Source organism: Channa argus, unplaced genomic scaffold (genome assembly GCF_033026475.1).
Source record: "Channa argus isolate prfri unplaced genomic scaffold, Channa argus male v1.0 Contig053, whole genome shotgun sequence".
Classification (NCBI taxonomy): Eukaryota; Metazoa; Chordata; class Actinopteri; order Anabantiformes; family Channidae; genus Channa; species Channa argus.
Window position 1 is genome coordinate 142501 of NW_027125272.1, and position 12018 is coordinate 154518.

At 43.4% G+C, this 12018-nt stretch overlaps 4 non-coding genes across 4 annotated transcripts; all 4 read right to left on the bottom strand.

Annotated features, from left to right (window-relative positions):
* Window positions 1-7549: 7549 nt before the first annotated feature.
* On the bottom strand, window positions 7550-7636 carry trnay-gua (transfer RNA tyrosine (anticodon GUA)). Its single transcript is given in 2 exon segments — window positions 7550-7585; window positions 7600-7636. It is a non-coding gene; the product is annotated as a tRNA-Tyr (tRNA).
* A 1148-nt stretch (window positions 7637-8784) lies between these two features.
* Window positions 8785-8866, bottom strand: trnas-aga (transfer RNA serine (anticodon AGA)). Its single transcript has one exon. It is a non-coding gene; the product is annotated as a tRNA-Ser (tRNA).
* Window positions 8867-10157: 1291 nt separating this feature from the next.
* On the bottom strand, window positions 10158-10244 carry trnay-gua (transfer RNA tyrosine (anticodon GUA)). Its single transcript is given in 2 exon segments — window positions 10158-10193; window positions 10208-10244. It is a non-coding gene; the product is annotated as a tRNA-Tyr (tRNA).
* Window positions 10245-11419: 1175 nt separating this feature from the next.
* On the bottom strand, window positions 11420-11501 carry trnas-aga (transfer RNA serine (anticodon AGA)). Its single transcript has one exon. It is a non-coding gene; the product is annotated as a tRNA-Ser (tRNA).
* Between the last annotated feature and the right edge of the window lie 517 nt (window positions 11502-12018).

Sequence of the window (12018 nt, forward strand, 5' to 3'; positions counted from 1 at the left end):
GCCTTTACAACCTTTTAGTAAAGTGAACCATATACAGAAAGTACATATTCACCTACTGTACAATTCCAGATGCATATCATCTTGGGAATGCAATTTTTGTATATTTCAAATTCCTTTCTTTGCTCTTTTAAATGCTTTCCTCCATCTTACTATACTAACTGCTTTTATTGTCATTATTGTGTTACCCAAAGGGTTCGAGTCCAATCTGGTGTGCAGAGTAGTAAAGTGAACCAGATACAGAATGTACATATTCACCTACTGTACAATTCCAGATGCATATCAGCTTGGGAATGCAATTTTTGTATATTTCACATTCTTTTCTCTGCTCTTTTAAATGCTTTCCTCCATCTTACTATACTAACTGCTTCTATTGTCATTATTATGTTACCCAAAGGGTTCGAGTCCAATCTGGCGTGGTTGAGAGCAGAGTGGCGCTGGGAAAGCGTGCTGGGCCCATAACCCAGCGGTCGATGGATCGAAACATCCTCTGCTAACTGTGTTTTGTAAGGTGATTTAGGGCCTTTACAACGTCTTAATGAAATGAACCACATACAGACAGTACATATTCACCTACTGTACAATTCCAGATGCATATCAGCTTGGGAATGCAATTTTTGTATATTTCAAATTCCTTTCTCTGCTCTTTTAAATGCTTTCCTCCATCTTACTGTACTAACTGCTTTTATTGTCATTATTGTGTTACCTAAAGGGTTCGAGTCCAATCTGGGGTACAATGCCAGTTTCATATCAGCATGGCAATCTAGTTTCTACGTGTTTCACATTTTTTTCTTTGCACTTTTAAAAATTTCACTCCTACTCACTATATCTACTGCATTTGGGGCCATTATTGTGTTACCCAAAGCCTACATGGCATGTCTCACATTATGCTCTGTATAGGAAGCAACTGTTTGTTGGAAGAACTGATGAGTAAAGGTGTTTGTGATGCCCCAGTGGCCTAATGGATAAGACACTGGCTTCCTAAGCCAGGGATTGTGGGTTAGAGTCCCATCTGGGGTGGTTGACAGCAGAGTGGCGCAGCGGAAGCGTGCTGGGCCCATAACTCAGAGGTCAATGGATCGTAACCATCCTCTGCTAACTGTGTTTAGCCGCTCTTTCTGGCAGCAGCACCTGTTTGCTGTTCTTGGTTCCCAAACCTGTTTGCAGACAGTGGTTTCTCTTCTAGAGCTAGCAGTGACGGACCCGCGCATGAGCCTGTTTTGGCGGGCTTTTTCAGTTTGCTTGTGTTTTTGTCGTAATTTAACTAAATAGTATTGAGATTTCGATTTCGTTTATGTTACTAATCCCCCCGGCGGATTTGCTCCGTTCTGGGGCGCTTTCATTTTGCCTTTTTCTTTTTTATTTTCTTTTGGTTTTGTTTTTTTGCCGAGTGTTACTCGATTCTCCAAGCTACGTAAAATGGAGAATGGCGGAGAAAGACGAGGTAAATTGACGGAGGACGCTGTGAAAATTGTGGCTCCTACCATGAGATGTCGGGGAGAAACGGCAATGCCAGCCGAAATAGAGAACGGAGCGGGAGGAAGCAAACGCCAGGCCGCGGAGCAGGGAGAGAAGAGAAATGGCGGGCAAGTTCCGGGCTTTTCAATGCAGAGGATTACTTCAGCAAAGAGGACGGAGAAAGGAGTGGATTTGGTCGGAGAGCAGCGGCAGAATAGGTTGGAGATTGATGGCATTTGTGTGGATGGAAAACATCAGGAGGAACGGGCGAGGATGCAGACGGAGATGGGCGGAAGACGGGAGACAATGAAAGAAAAAAGGGGTACGAAAAAGATTTGACTGTATTGGCAGAGGTGGTGGGTGAAGAGAAGGTGAAAACGATGGAACTGTTACGAGCAATACGTGATGTGTGTGAAGGCATAGTTGCGCTGCGTGAGACCGAATCGAATAAATATGAGGTGACGGTAAAAAGTGAAGCTGGAAAGAAAAGGCTACTGGATGGATTTAAAGTTGGTAAAGCGGTGGTAATGCTAAAAACATTAGCAATTGATGAACTGGTGGTGTCTTTTTTGAATTTGCCGGCGTATATAACGGACGAGGAAATTATGGAAAAACTGGACGTGTGGGGAGTGAGAGCGATCTCGCCTATTAAAAGGAGGATGTGGCCCGGGACTGATGTGGCGGACGGTACAAGATATATGAAGGTAAAGTTTAATGAAACTGTGCAGTCACTGCCCTACTCAGCGAAATTCATGACAGCTAATGGTCCGGAGTATTTTAGAGTAATTCACAATAATCAAGTGAAAGTTTGTCGAATGTGCTTACAGCATGGTCACATCGTGAGGGGATGTCCAGATTTCACCTGTTTTAAATGTAATAAACAGGGACATTATGCACGTGATTGTGATGCCAGGATGCACAGATGTATGGAATGTCATAGCTCCACAGAGGAATGTCAATGTAAAAATATAGATGAAGGGAATGGGGAGGGTAGCAGGGAATCCATCTCCGAGGATGACAGGAGTGAGGTTAGACCTGTAGAGGAGCCAGAGCTGAATATGGGCAGCGAGAGTGAACAGGAGGATGAGGTGGTGGAGACGCAAGGCAGTGACCTGCCTGTGCGGGAGAAACATGGGAGTGAAAGAGAGGATGTGTTGGGATCTAGTATGGATCAAGTGCTGGCAGAGTGGAGCGGGGATAGGGTGGGTCACCCTGTAGGGGGTTGGCTGAGCCCATCTTGGCTCGCTTCACAGAAGGTCCCCTCTCATAATGGAATACCACCCGCCCCTAGAGAGGAAGACTTGGATGCTGCCCTGCTGGCTCCCCAGGCTGACAGTATAGAGTCAGATTCGGAGATGGATTTTCAGCAGATAAAGCAGGTTAGAAAACGTTCACAGCAAGATAAATCAGGGAGGAGTGAGGGAGGGAATAGAGGCAAAGGGAAAAAACAGCTTAGGAAATGACCTTTTTAATCGGTGTTTACTTGATAATGCTGCTTCAATCGCAAAATTTAAATGGGTTAACAAATATTGGGAAAATAGAGCAACTCTGTGTGTCCAGGAATGTAGGTGGTCCATGGACAAAATAGACACTATAAAATCTTTTTGGAGAGGGGAGCTCTTTTACTCCCTCTCCTCTGACAAAACTGCTGGAGTGGCAATTTTTGTAAAGCCGGGTGTGTGTGAGAGTATTGTGGAGATTTTTAAGGATGGACAGGGTAGACTAATTGTTATTGATATAATACATTATAATAAAAAATATAGAATTCTGAATTTGTACGGTCTGAACAGTGAACCTGAAAGGAGAGGTTTCTTTGAGCGCTGCAAAAGGTGGACAGATGATCGCTCGGTAGTGATAGGAGATTGGAATGTTGCTCTGACTAAGGCGGACGTAGGAGTTAATAATAAATTTAAACAAGACATTAGTAGATCGGCTGTTTTTGTATGGATGGATGAGTGTGATTTGATAGATGCGTGGAGAGTGCTGAACCCCGGCACCCAGGCGTATTCGCGCAGGCAAGTGGTATTGGGCAGGCTAAAGCAATCCAGTGTTGACCTGTGTTTGTTGGCGTCGAGTTTGGTGCAAGAATTAAATGAGTGTAAATATTGTTTTTGTTCCTGGAGTGATCATGCCTGTTTAAAGGTGACTCTAGGGGAGGGTGGTATGCAAAGGAATGGGGGCCTGTGGTGTTTTAACACTTCCATCCTAGAAGAAGAAGTTTTTAAAGATAAAATGAAGTCTTTTCTCTCTGCTCTATGTGATGAGAGTGAGTATGTCGTGGATATCATTGAGTGGTGGGAGCGCACCAAATTTAAAATTAAAAAGCGTTGTATCGCTCTGAGCAGAGAGAAGAGGCTGAGGGAAAAGACAGAGGAGGCTGAGCTGAGACATCATCTAAAAGAGGAGCTTGAGCTTATTGAGGCTGAGTGTGACCATCCCTTGGATGTCTATCTTGGATTGAGGGAGCAGCTGAGACGGTTAGATGAGAGAAAATGCAGAGGCGCAATGATCCGCAGTAAAGCACAACACATGTTGAAAGGGGAGCGCTGTACTGCTTTTTTTCTAGGTTTGGAAAAAAGGATACAGGCAAAAACATACATACCAGAAATAAAAGACCTTGATGGAAACACACATACTGACATAGTGGATATTTTACAAGCAATACAAGACTACTACGCTAATTTGTTTAGCAAACAACATATTAAAAAAGCACAAATGGACACAGTATTAGGAAAAATTGGCTGCTCCCTCAGTCACGAGGATGCGGCTCTGTGTGATGGTGACATTCAGATTGAAGAAGTGAGAGCAGCGATTGGAAGCCTTAATACATCTAAAAGCCCGGGTGTGGATGGTCTCTCAGCTGAGTTTTACCAACATTTCAGCAACATACTGGCCCCCGTCCTCTGCAGGCTATACTCTGCCATGCAGGAGGAGAACAGGTGCGCGGAGTCTTTTTTAAGGGGTGTGATCACTCTAGTTTATAAAAACAAAGGCGCCAGAGATGACCTGGCAAATTATAGGCCAATTAGTCTGCTCAATACTGACTATAAGATCCTCGCTAAGGTGCTAGGGTTCAGGCTTAAGGGAGTGATTGGCTCGATAGTTGGGCCTACCCAGACTTACAGCATTCCGGGGAGGGATATCGCTGACTGCATTTTGTCAACAAAATTCTCATTGGAGAATTTAATGGCTACAGGAGGTATATACCTTAATGTAGATCTAGAGAAGGCATTTGACAGTGAGTCACGATTTTCTCTTTGAGTGTCTGGGGGTTTTTGGGTTCGGCCCAACTTTTCGAGGGTGGATGAAGTTACTGTACAGCCGAGCTACTAGTGTCGTGAAGTGCAATGGCTTCGTGACAGATCCCGTCCCCTTAGAAAGATCAGTGAGACAGGGGTGTTAAGAATAAAACTGTTTAAGAAAATGCTGAGCCAGAAAACTAAAAACATATGGGAGGATTATTTGTATGATGATGTACTGAAGAGGTATGTGCGGCTTTTGCAGTCTATGTAGCGTCAGACTCGGCCGGCCTATTGTGGGAACATGTCCACTCTTCCAGGAGGCGGCTGAGGCATGGGTGGAAATCCTGCCCCAGTTGGAGTGTGTAATTACATCAAAACAAAGTGTGTTAAACCAGCCCATCTTTGGGAACCCCTGCCTCAGCGGCCGAGAGGGATGTAAGGCCGATCGGGGCATCTTGACTGAGGCGCTACATCAGATTAAAGATGTTTTAGACCAGACAGGGGCTCCTAACCCTCTTGCGGTATTTAGTAAAATTAGGATGAAAGGGTTTAATATAAAAAAGGCTAGAGTTGTGCGATTTTGTGATGATTTATTAGAGCGAATGCCGCAAGAGTGGAAAGAGTGGTTGTCGGAAGTGAATGAGGATCGGGTGGAGGACGACGAGCTGGATTTTGCTCTGACCTGTGACGTCAAAAACAGAAAACTGCAAGATTTACAATCAAAATTTTGGTATAGGGTTTTAATTAACAAAATATTCCAAGAACCTACAGCAAACACTGCATGGTCTCATCTCTTTCTTACCCGTCCCGTCTCTGAAATTTGGTCAAATCTACACAGTAAGTGGCTTCCCCCAGCAATAGCAAACTCAAACTTCCTGCTGCGTCACAGAAGGGTGCTGGTTTCTGTCGTCCTCCACCAGATAAGTAAAAGCACGTATGCGATAACTGTAGGGTGGAAGATGAAGATTTTAACCACTTTATGCTATACTGTACAGTCACACGGGATTTCAGGGATTGGGTTAAAACGTTGTTAATCAATAAGTGTAAACTGCCTAGGTTAGAAGGGGAAGCATGGGACTGGGTGTGGTGCTTTGGGAAACAAAAAGGTGATAAAAGATGTAATGTTGGTTTAATCAATTTTTTATTGAGTGTAGCACGTCATTTGTTGTATGTTGGTAGAAATTATGCTTTGTATGGGGGGAAAAGGACAAACAGGGTGGGTTTTTTTCAAAATATGGTGACACATTACATGAGAATTCAGTTTTCAGTGGATGAGGATGAGTTTATAGCTAGGTGGGGGGCAAGGAATGATTTATGTGAGCTGGATGGGGAGGGTAGATTGCACTTTGATTTTGGGTGAATTTATTTAGCCTTGTAGTATATGTGTGTATATATTTAAGAATGTATGTGTGTATGTAGGTGTATATATATATGTATGTATATGTGTGTATGTGTATATATATGTATGTATACATGTATATATGTGCATACAAATATGTTGAAAATAAGGGGAAAGAGGCTTGCTTTGCTTTAATTTGTTTGATTTACTGTAAAAAAGACGAATGACTTTACTCTTTTTCTTTATGTTTCTCTGTATATAGTTAATTTTTATTTTGTAAAGTGTATTTTTGATAATAAAAAGATAAAAAAAAAAAAAAAAAAAAAAAAGGAGGCTCACGCGAAGGTGGCTAGGCCACCGTCTGTTGATTCCAGGGGTCTCAAACTCAAATTACCTGAGGGCTGCAGGACGCAGAGTCTGGGTGTGGCTGGGCTGCATCAGGTATTCCACTGAAAAAGCTTTGTTCAAAAAATCTAATCTTCTCAAACATCACTACTAACAGTTCTTTAACTATAATGGGTTCTTGTGAACATGAACGGTTTTTCTAAACATGGCTTCTCTTGCCTGCTTCCTGCTGCCAGAGACCTGGCAGCGCTTCCTCTCACATAGCTGAGCCACATTTGGCTTGAGCGAGGAAGCAGTTGACACCCTCACTATGGCTTGAAGAAGATCGTCAGTAAGTCTCGACCTGTACTTGGACTTTTTGAAGTTATAGAAAAAACTTTTTGCACAAATATGTGCTCCCAAAAAGGCACAGGCTCAGGGGAGCCGGGGGTCAATTTTATCGACTGCGACCGGGCTGTTCATTATCAACTGGGACACCATTTATTATTTATTATATAAAACAATGGGATGCAGCCATGGATGCGTTATTCACTGGCTTTCAGTTTCTATAATAAACCCCATGGATTCAGCTGTACGTCCTACCCAACACCGATGTTCTGTTGCTTATGTAACCGAGGCAGGTAAGCCTTTGATGAGGCTCCAGCCTGACTCCGAAGCGGGACGGCGGGCGGGAGCTGGCTGAATGGCCCCATTGAAGGTCCACACCCATTAGTGACATCGTCAACGGAACGTCGGTGTTGGTCCTTAACGGCGGTAACATTGACTTCGTCCAGCTCGAAGTCAAACATTCTCATTTCAAACACAGTAACAAGTAGGAATTCTATGACGGCTATGTGATGTTACACGAGCGCCTCCATAGTTGTGCAATGTTTCTCTGCTTGCATCAACCCCGGCTGATGGCCCGCCCTCGGGAGCCATATAGTCCAGTGTGATTGGTAGGTTCGTTCAGCTCCAGCTTGCACAAAAAAAGGAACCTTCTGCACACAACGCGGGAAAGTGCCATTCGTATAGAACTCGCTGGCCGCACTAAAGATTAAACTTTCATATCGTCCTGAGGGCCACAAAATATTGTCTCGCAGGCCGCAAGCTTGAGAACCCTGTTTTAATCCATGGTCAAAAGCAGTCCTGTAAATTGGAGCAGTACCTGGACTGTTCCGCCATAATGTTCTCCTTCGAGCCAGAGTTGAACCAGAGACCTAAGGATCCCAGCTGACTAACCTACAGTCCTCCGCTCTACCAACTGAGCTATCGAAGGGTGGGGAGGGACTTGTTCTACGTACCTCTAATCCAGAAGATGGTAACAATCCATGTACCCACGTAACCATCTTTTAGTTACACCGGCTTATGCTTGTCTCTGGATTAGGTGCCAAGTCCAGCTGACAAAAGATGTCAATGACATTTACTTTAACAGACTAACGTGGTTGGAATGCGGATCCACTATGGTGTAATGTAACTGCTCACTGTAGTTTGTTTTGGTCAGCATGGCATTTTTTTAGGAATATTCAGACTTTACAATGCAGATGTTCCCAACACTTTCCTAAATGGTACTGAAAAACTAGCTAGGGACACTGGTTGAAAAGGGAATTTTAAGGGGGGGGGAAGAAACAGAAAGAAAAGGAGAAAAATTCAATATAAAATCCATAATACACAGTAACAGTAACACAGAAAATGTCAATACTTCAGCATACATTGAGATATGGTTCAAATTCATTTTAAACATGAATTAGGGCAAATCATTAGAATCACATCTTAATATAAACACCTCAACCACCCATTATTACCTCAATATAAACACATAGTAGGGTGACAGATTCTATTAAAAATCTCTTAATGAAAACTGGTATATGAAACCCAGCAAATGAAATACTGATTGTGCACCTAACACACTCTTGCCGGGATTTGCACCTGGAGTCTTCCACCCAAAGGATGGATGTGTTGCTATTACACCACAAGAGTTGTGTTTTTTTCCCCACTTTTTTTTACAGAGAGAGTGCAAACACAACAACTAAAAACTATATACAATAACAATTTAAAACCTGTCTATATACAAAACCCCAAAAACACTAACAAATTACACCATCCCTGGATTAGGTGCCAAGTCAAGCTGACAAATAATGTTAATGACATTTAGTTTAACAGGCTAATGTGGTTGGAAGGCGGATCCACTATGTTGCAATGTAGTTGCTCACTGTAGTTTGTTTTGGTCAGCATGGTATTTGTTTAGGACTATTCAGCCTTTACAATGTGCAGCAGCAGATTCATTAATATACAGTACAATGCCTCAGCAGATGTTCCCAACACTTTCCCAATTGGTACTGAAAAACAAGCTAGGAACACAACACTAATTATGCAATGGTCAATCAAGAACCTTATCCAAGGTAAAACAACATCAGGGGAACTTCACATTGTTGGCAGGATTCGAACCTGCGCGGGGAGACCCCAATGGATTTCTAGTCCATCGCCTTAACCACTCGGCCACAACAACACTCCTGGAGGCTCACGCGAAGGTGGCTAGGCCACCGTCTGTTGATTCCAGGGGTCTCAAACTCAAATTACCTGAGGGCTGCAGGACGCAGAGTCTGGGTGTGGCTGGGCTGCATCAGGTATTCCACTGAAAAAGCTTTGTTCAAAAAATCTAATCTTCTCAAACATCACTACTAACAGTTCTTTAACTATAATGGGTTCTTGTGAACATGAACGGTTTTTCTAAACATGGCTTCTCTTGCCTGCTTCCTGCTGCCAGAGACCTGGCAGCGCTTCCTCTCACATAGCTGAGCCACATTTGGCTTGAGCGAGGAAGCAGTTGACACCCTCACTATGGCTTGAAGAAGATCGTCAGTAAGTCTCGACCTGTACTTGGACTTTTTGAAGTTATAGAAAAAACTTTTTGCACAAATATGTGCTCCCAAAAAGGCACAGGCTCAGGGGAGCCGGGGGTCAATTTTATCGACTGCGACCGGGCTGTTCATTATCAACTGGGACACCATTTATTATTTATTATATAAAACAATGGGATGCAGCCATGGATGCGTTATTCACTGGCTTTCAGTTTCTATAATAAACCCCATGGATTCAGCTGTACGTCCTACCCAACACCGATGTTCTGTTGCTTATGTAACCGAGGCAGGTAAGCCTTTGATGAGGCTCCAGCCTGACTCCGAAGCGGGACGGCGGGCGGGAGCTGGCTGAATGGCCCCATTGAAGGTCCACACCCATTAGTGACATCGTCAACGGAACGTCGGTGTTGGTCCTTAACGGCGGTAACATTGACTTCGTCCAGCTCGAAGTCAAACATTCTCATTTCAAACACAGTAACAAGTAGGAATTCTATGACGGCTATGTGATGTTACACGAGCGCCTCCATAGTTGTGCAATGTTTCTCTGCTTGCATCAACCCCGGCTGATGGCCCGCCCTCGGGAGCCATATAGTCCAGTGTGATTGGTAGGTTCGTTCAGCTCCAGCTTGCACAAAAAAAGGAACCTTCTGCACACAACGCGGGAAAGTGCCATTCGTATAGAACTCGCTGGCCGCACTAAAGATTAAACTTTCATATCGTCCTGAGGGCCACAAAATATTGTCTCGCAGGCCGCAAGCTTGAGAACCCTGTTTTAATCCATGGTCAAAAGCAGTCCTGTAAATTGGAGCAGGAGCTTTGGTGAGTAAAGGCAACATGTTGCAGAGCTTTGAAAAAATGTCCTTGCAGCGGGAGATGTTAGTATAGGGACAAGTAGCCATGGCGTTAGAGCAGTACCTGGACTGTTCCGCCAAAATGTTCTCCTTCGAGCCGGAGTTGAACCAGCGACCTAAGGATCCCAGCTGACTAACCTACAGTCCTCCGCTCTACCAACTGAGCTATCGAAGGGTGGGGAGGGACTTGTTCTACGTACTTCTAATGCAGAAGATGGTAACAATCCATGTACGTACGTAACCATCTTTTAGTTACACCGGCTTATGCTTGTCTCTGGATTAGGTGCCAAGTCCAGCTGACAAAAGATGTCAATGACATTTAGTTTAACAGACTAACGTGGTTGGAATGCGGATCCACTATGGTGTAATGTAATTGCTCACTGTAGTTTGTTTTGGTCAGCATGGCATTTTTTTAGGACTATTCAGACTTTACAATGCAGATGTTCCCAACACTTTCATAAATGGTACTGAAAAACTAGCTAGGGACACTGGTTGAAAAGGGAATTTTAAGGGGGGGGGAAGAAAAAAGAAGAGAGGAAGGGGGGAAGAGAAACAGAAAGAAAAGGAGAAAAATTCAATATAAAATCCATAATACACAGTAACAGTAACACAGAAAATGTCAATACTTCAGCATACATTGAGATATGGTTCAAATTCATTTTAAACATGAATTAGGGCAAATCATTAGAATCACATCTTAATATAAACACCTCAACCACCCATTATTACCTCAATATAAACACATAGTAGGGTGACAGATTCTATTAAAAATCTCTTAATGAAAACTGGTATATGAAACCCAGCAAATGAAATACTGATTGTGCACCTAACACACTCTTGCCAGGATTTGCACCTGGAGTCTTCCACCCAAAGGATGGATGTGTTGCTATTACACCACAAGAGTTGTGTTTTTTTCCCCACATTTTTTTAAAGAGAGAGTGCAAACACAACAACTAAAAACTATATACAATAACAATTTAAAACCTGTCTATATACAAAACCCCAAAACACTAACAAATTACACCATCCCTGGATTAGGTGCCAAGTCCAGCTGACAAAAGATGTTAATGACATTTAGTTTAACAGGCTAATGTGGTTGGAAGGCGGATCCACTATGTTGCAATGTAATTGCTCACTGTAGTTTGTTTTGGTCAGCATGGCATTTTTGTAGGACTATTCAGCCTTTACAATGTGCAGCAGCAGATTCATTAATATACAGTACAATGCCTCAGCAGATGTTCCCAACACTTTCCCAATTGGTACTGAAAAACAAGCTAGGAACACAACACTAATTATGCAATGGTCAATCAAGAACCTTATCCAAGGTAAAACAACATCAGGGGAACTTCACATTGTTGGCAGGATTCGAACCTGCGCGGGGAGACCCCAATGGATTTCTAGTCCATCGCCTTAACCACTCGGCCACAACAACACTCCTGGAGGATCACGCGAAGGTGGCTAGGCCACCGTCTGTTGATTCCAGGGGTCTCAAACTCAAATTACCTGAGGGCTGCAGGACGCAGAGTCTGGGTGTGGCTGGGCTGCATCAGGTATTCCACTGAAAAAGCTTTGTTCAAAAAATCTAATCTTCTCAAACATCACTACTAACAGTTCTTTAACTATAATGGGTTCTTGTGAACATGAACGGTTTTTCTAAACATGGCTTCTCTTGCCTGCTTCCTGCTGCCAGAGACCTGGCAGCGCTTCCTCTCACATAGCTGAGCCACATTTGGCTTGAGCGAGGAAGCAGTTGACACCCTCACTATGGCTTGAAGAAGATCGTCAGTAAGTCTCGACCTGTACTTGGACTTTTTGAAGTTATAGAAAAACTTTTTGCACAAATATGTGCTCCCAAAAAGGCACAGGCTCAGGGGAGCCGGGGGTCAATTTTCTCGACAGCGACCGGGCTGTTCATTATCAGCTGGGACAACATTAATTATTTATTATAT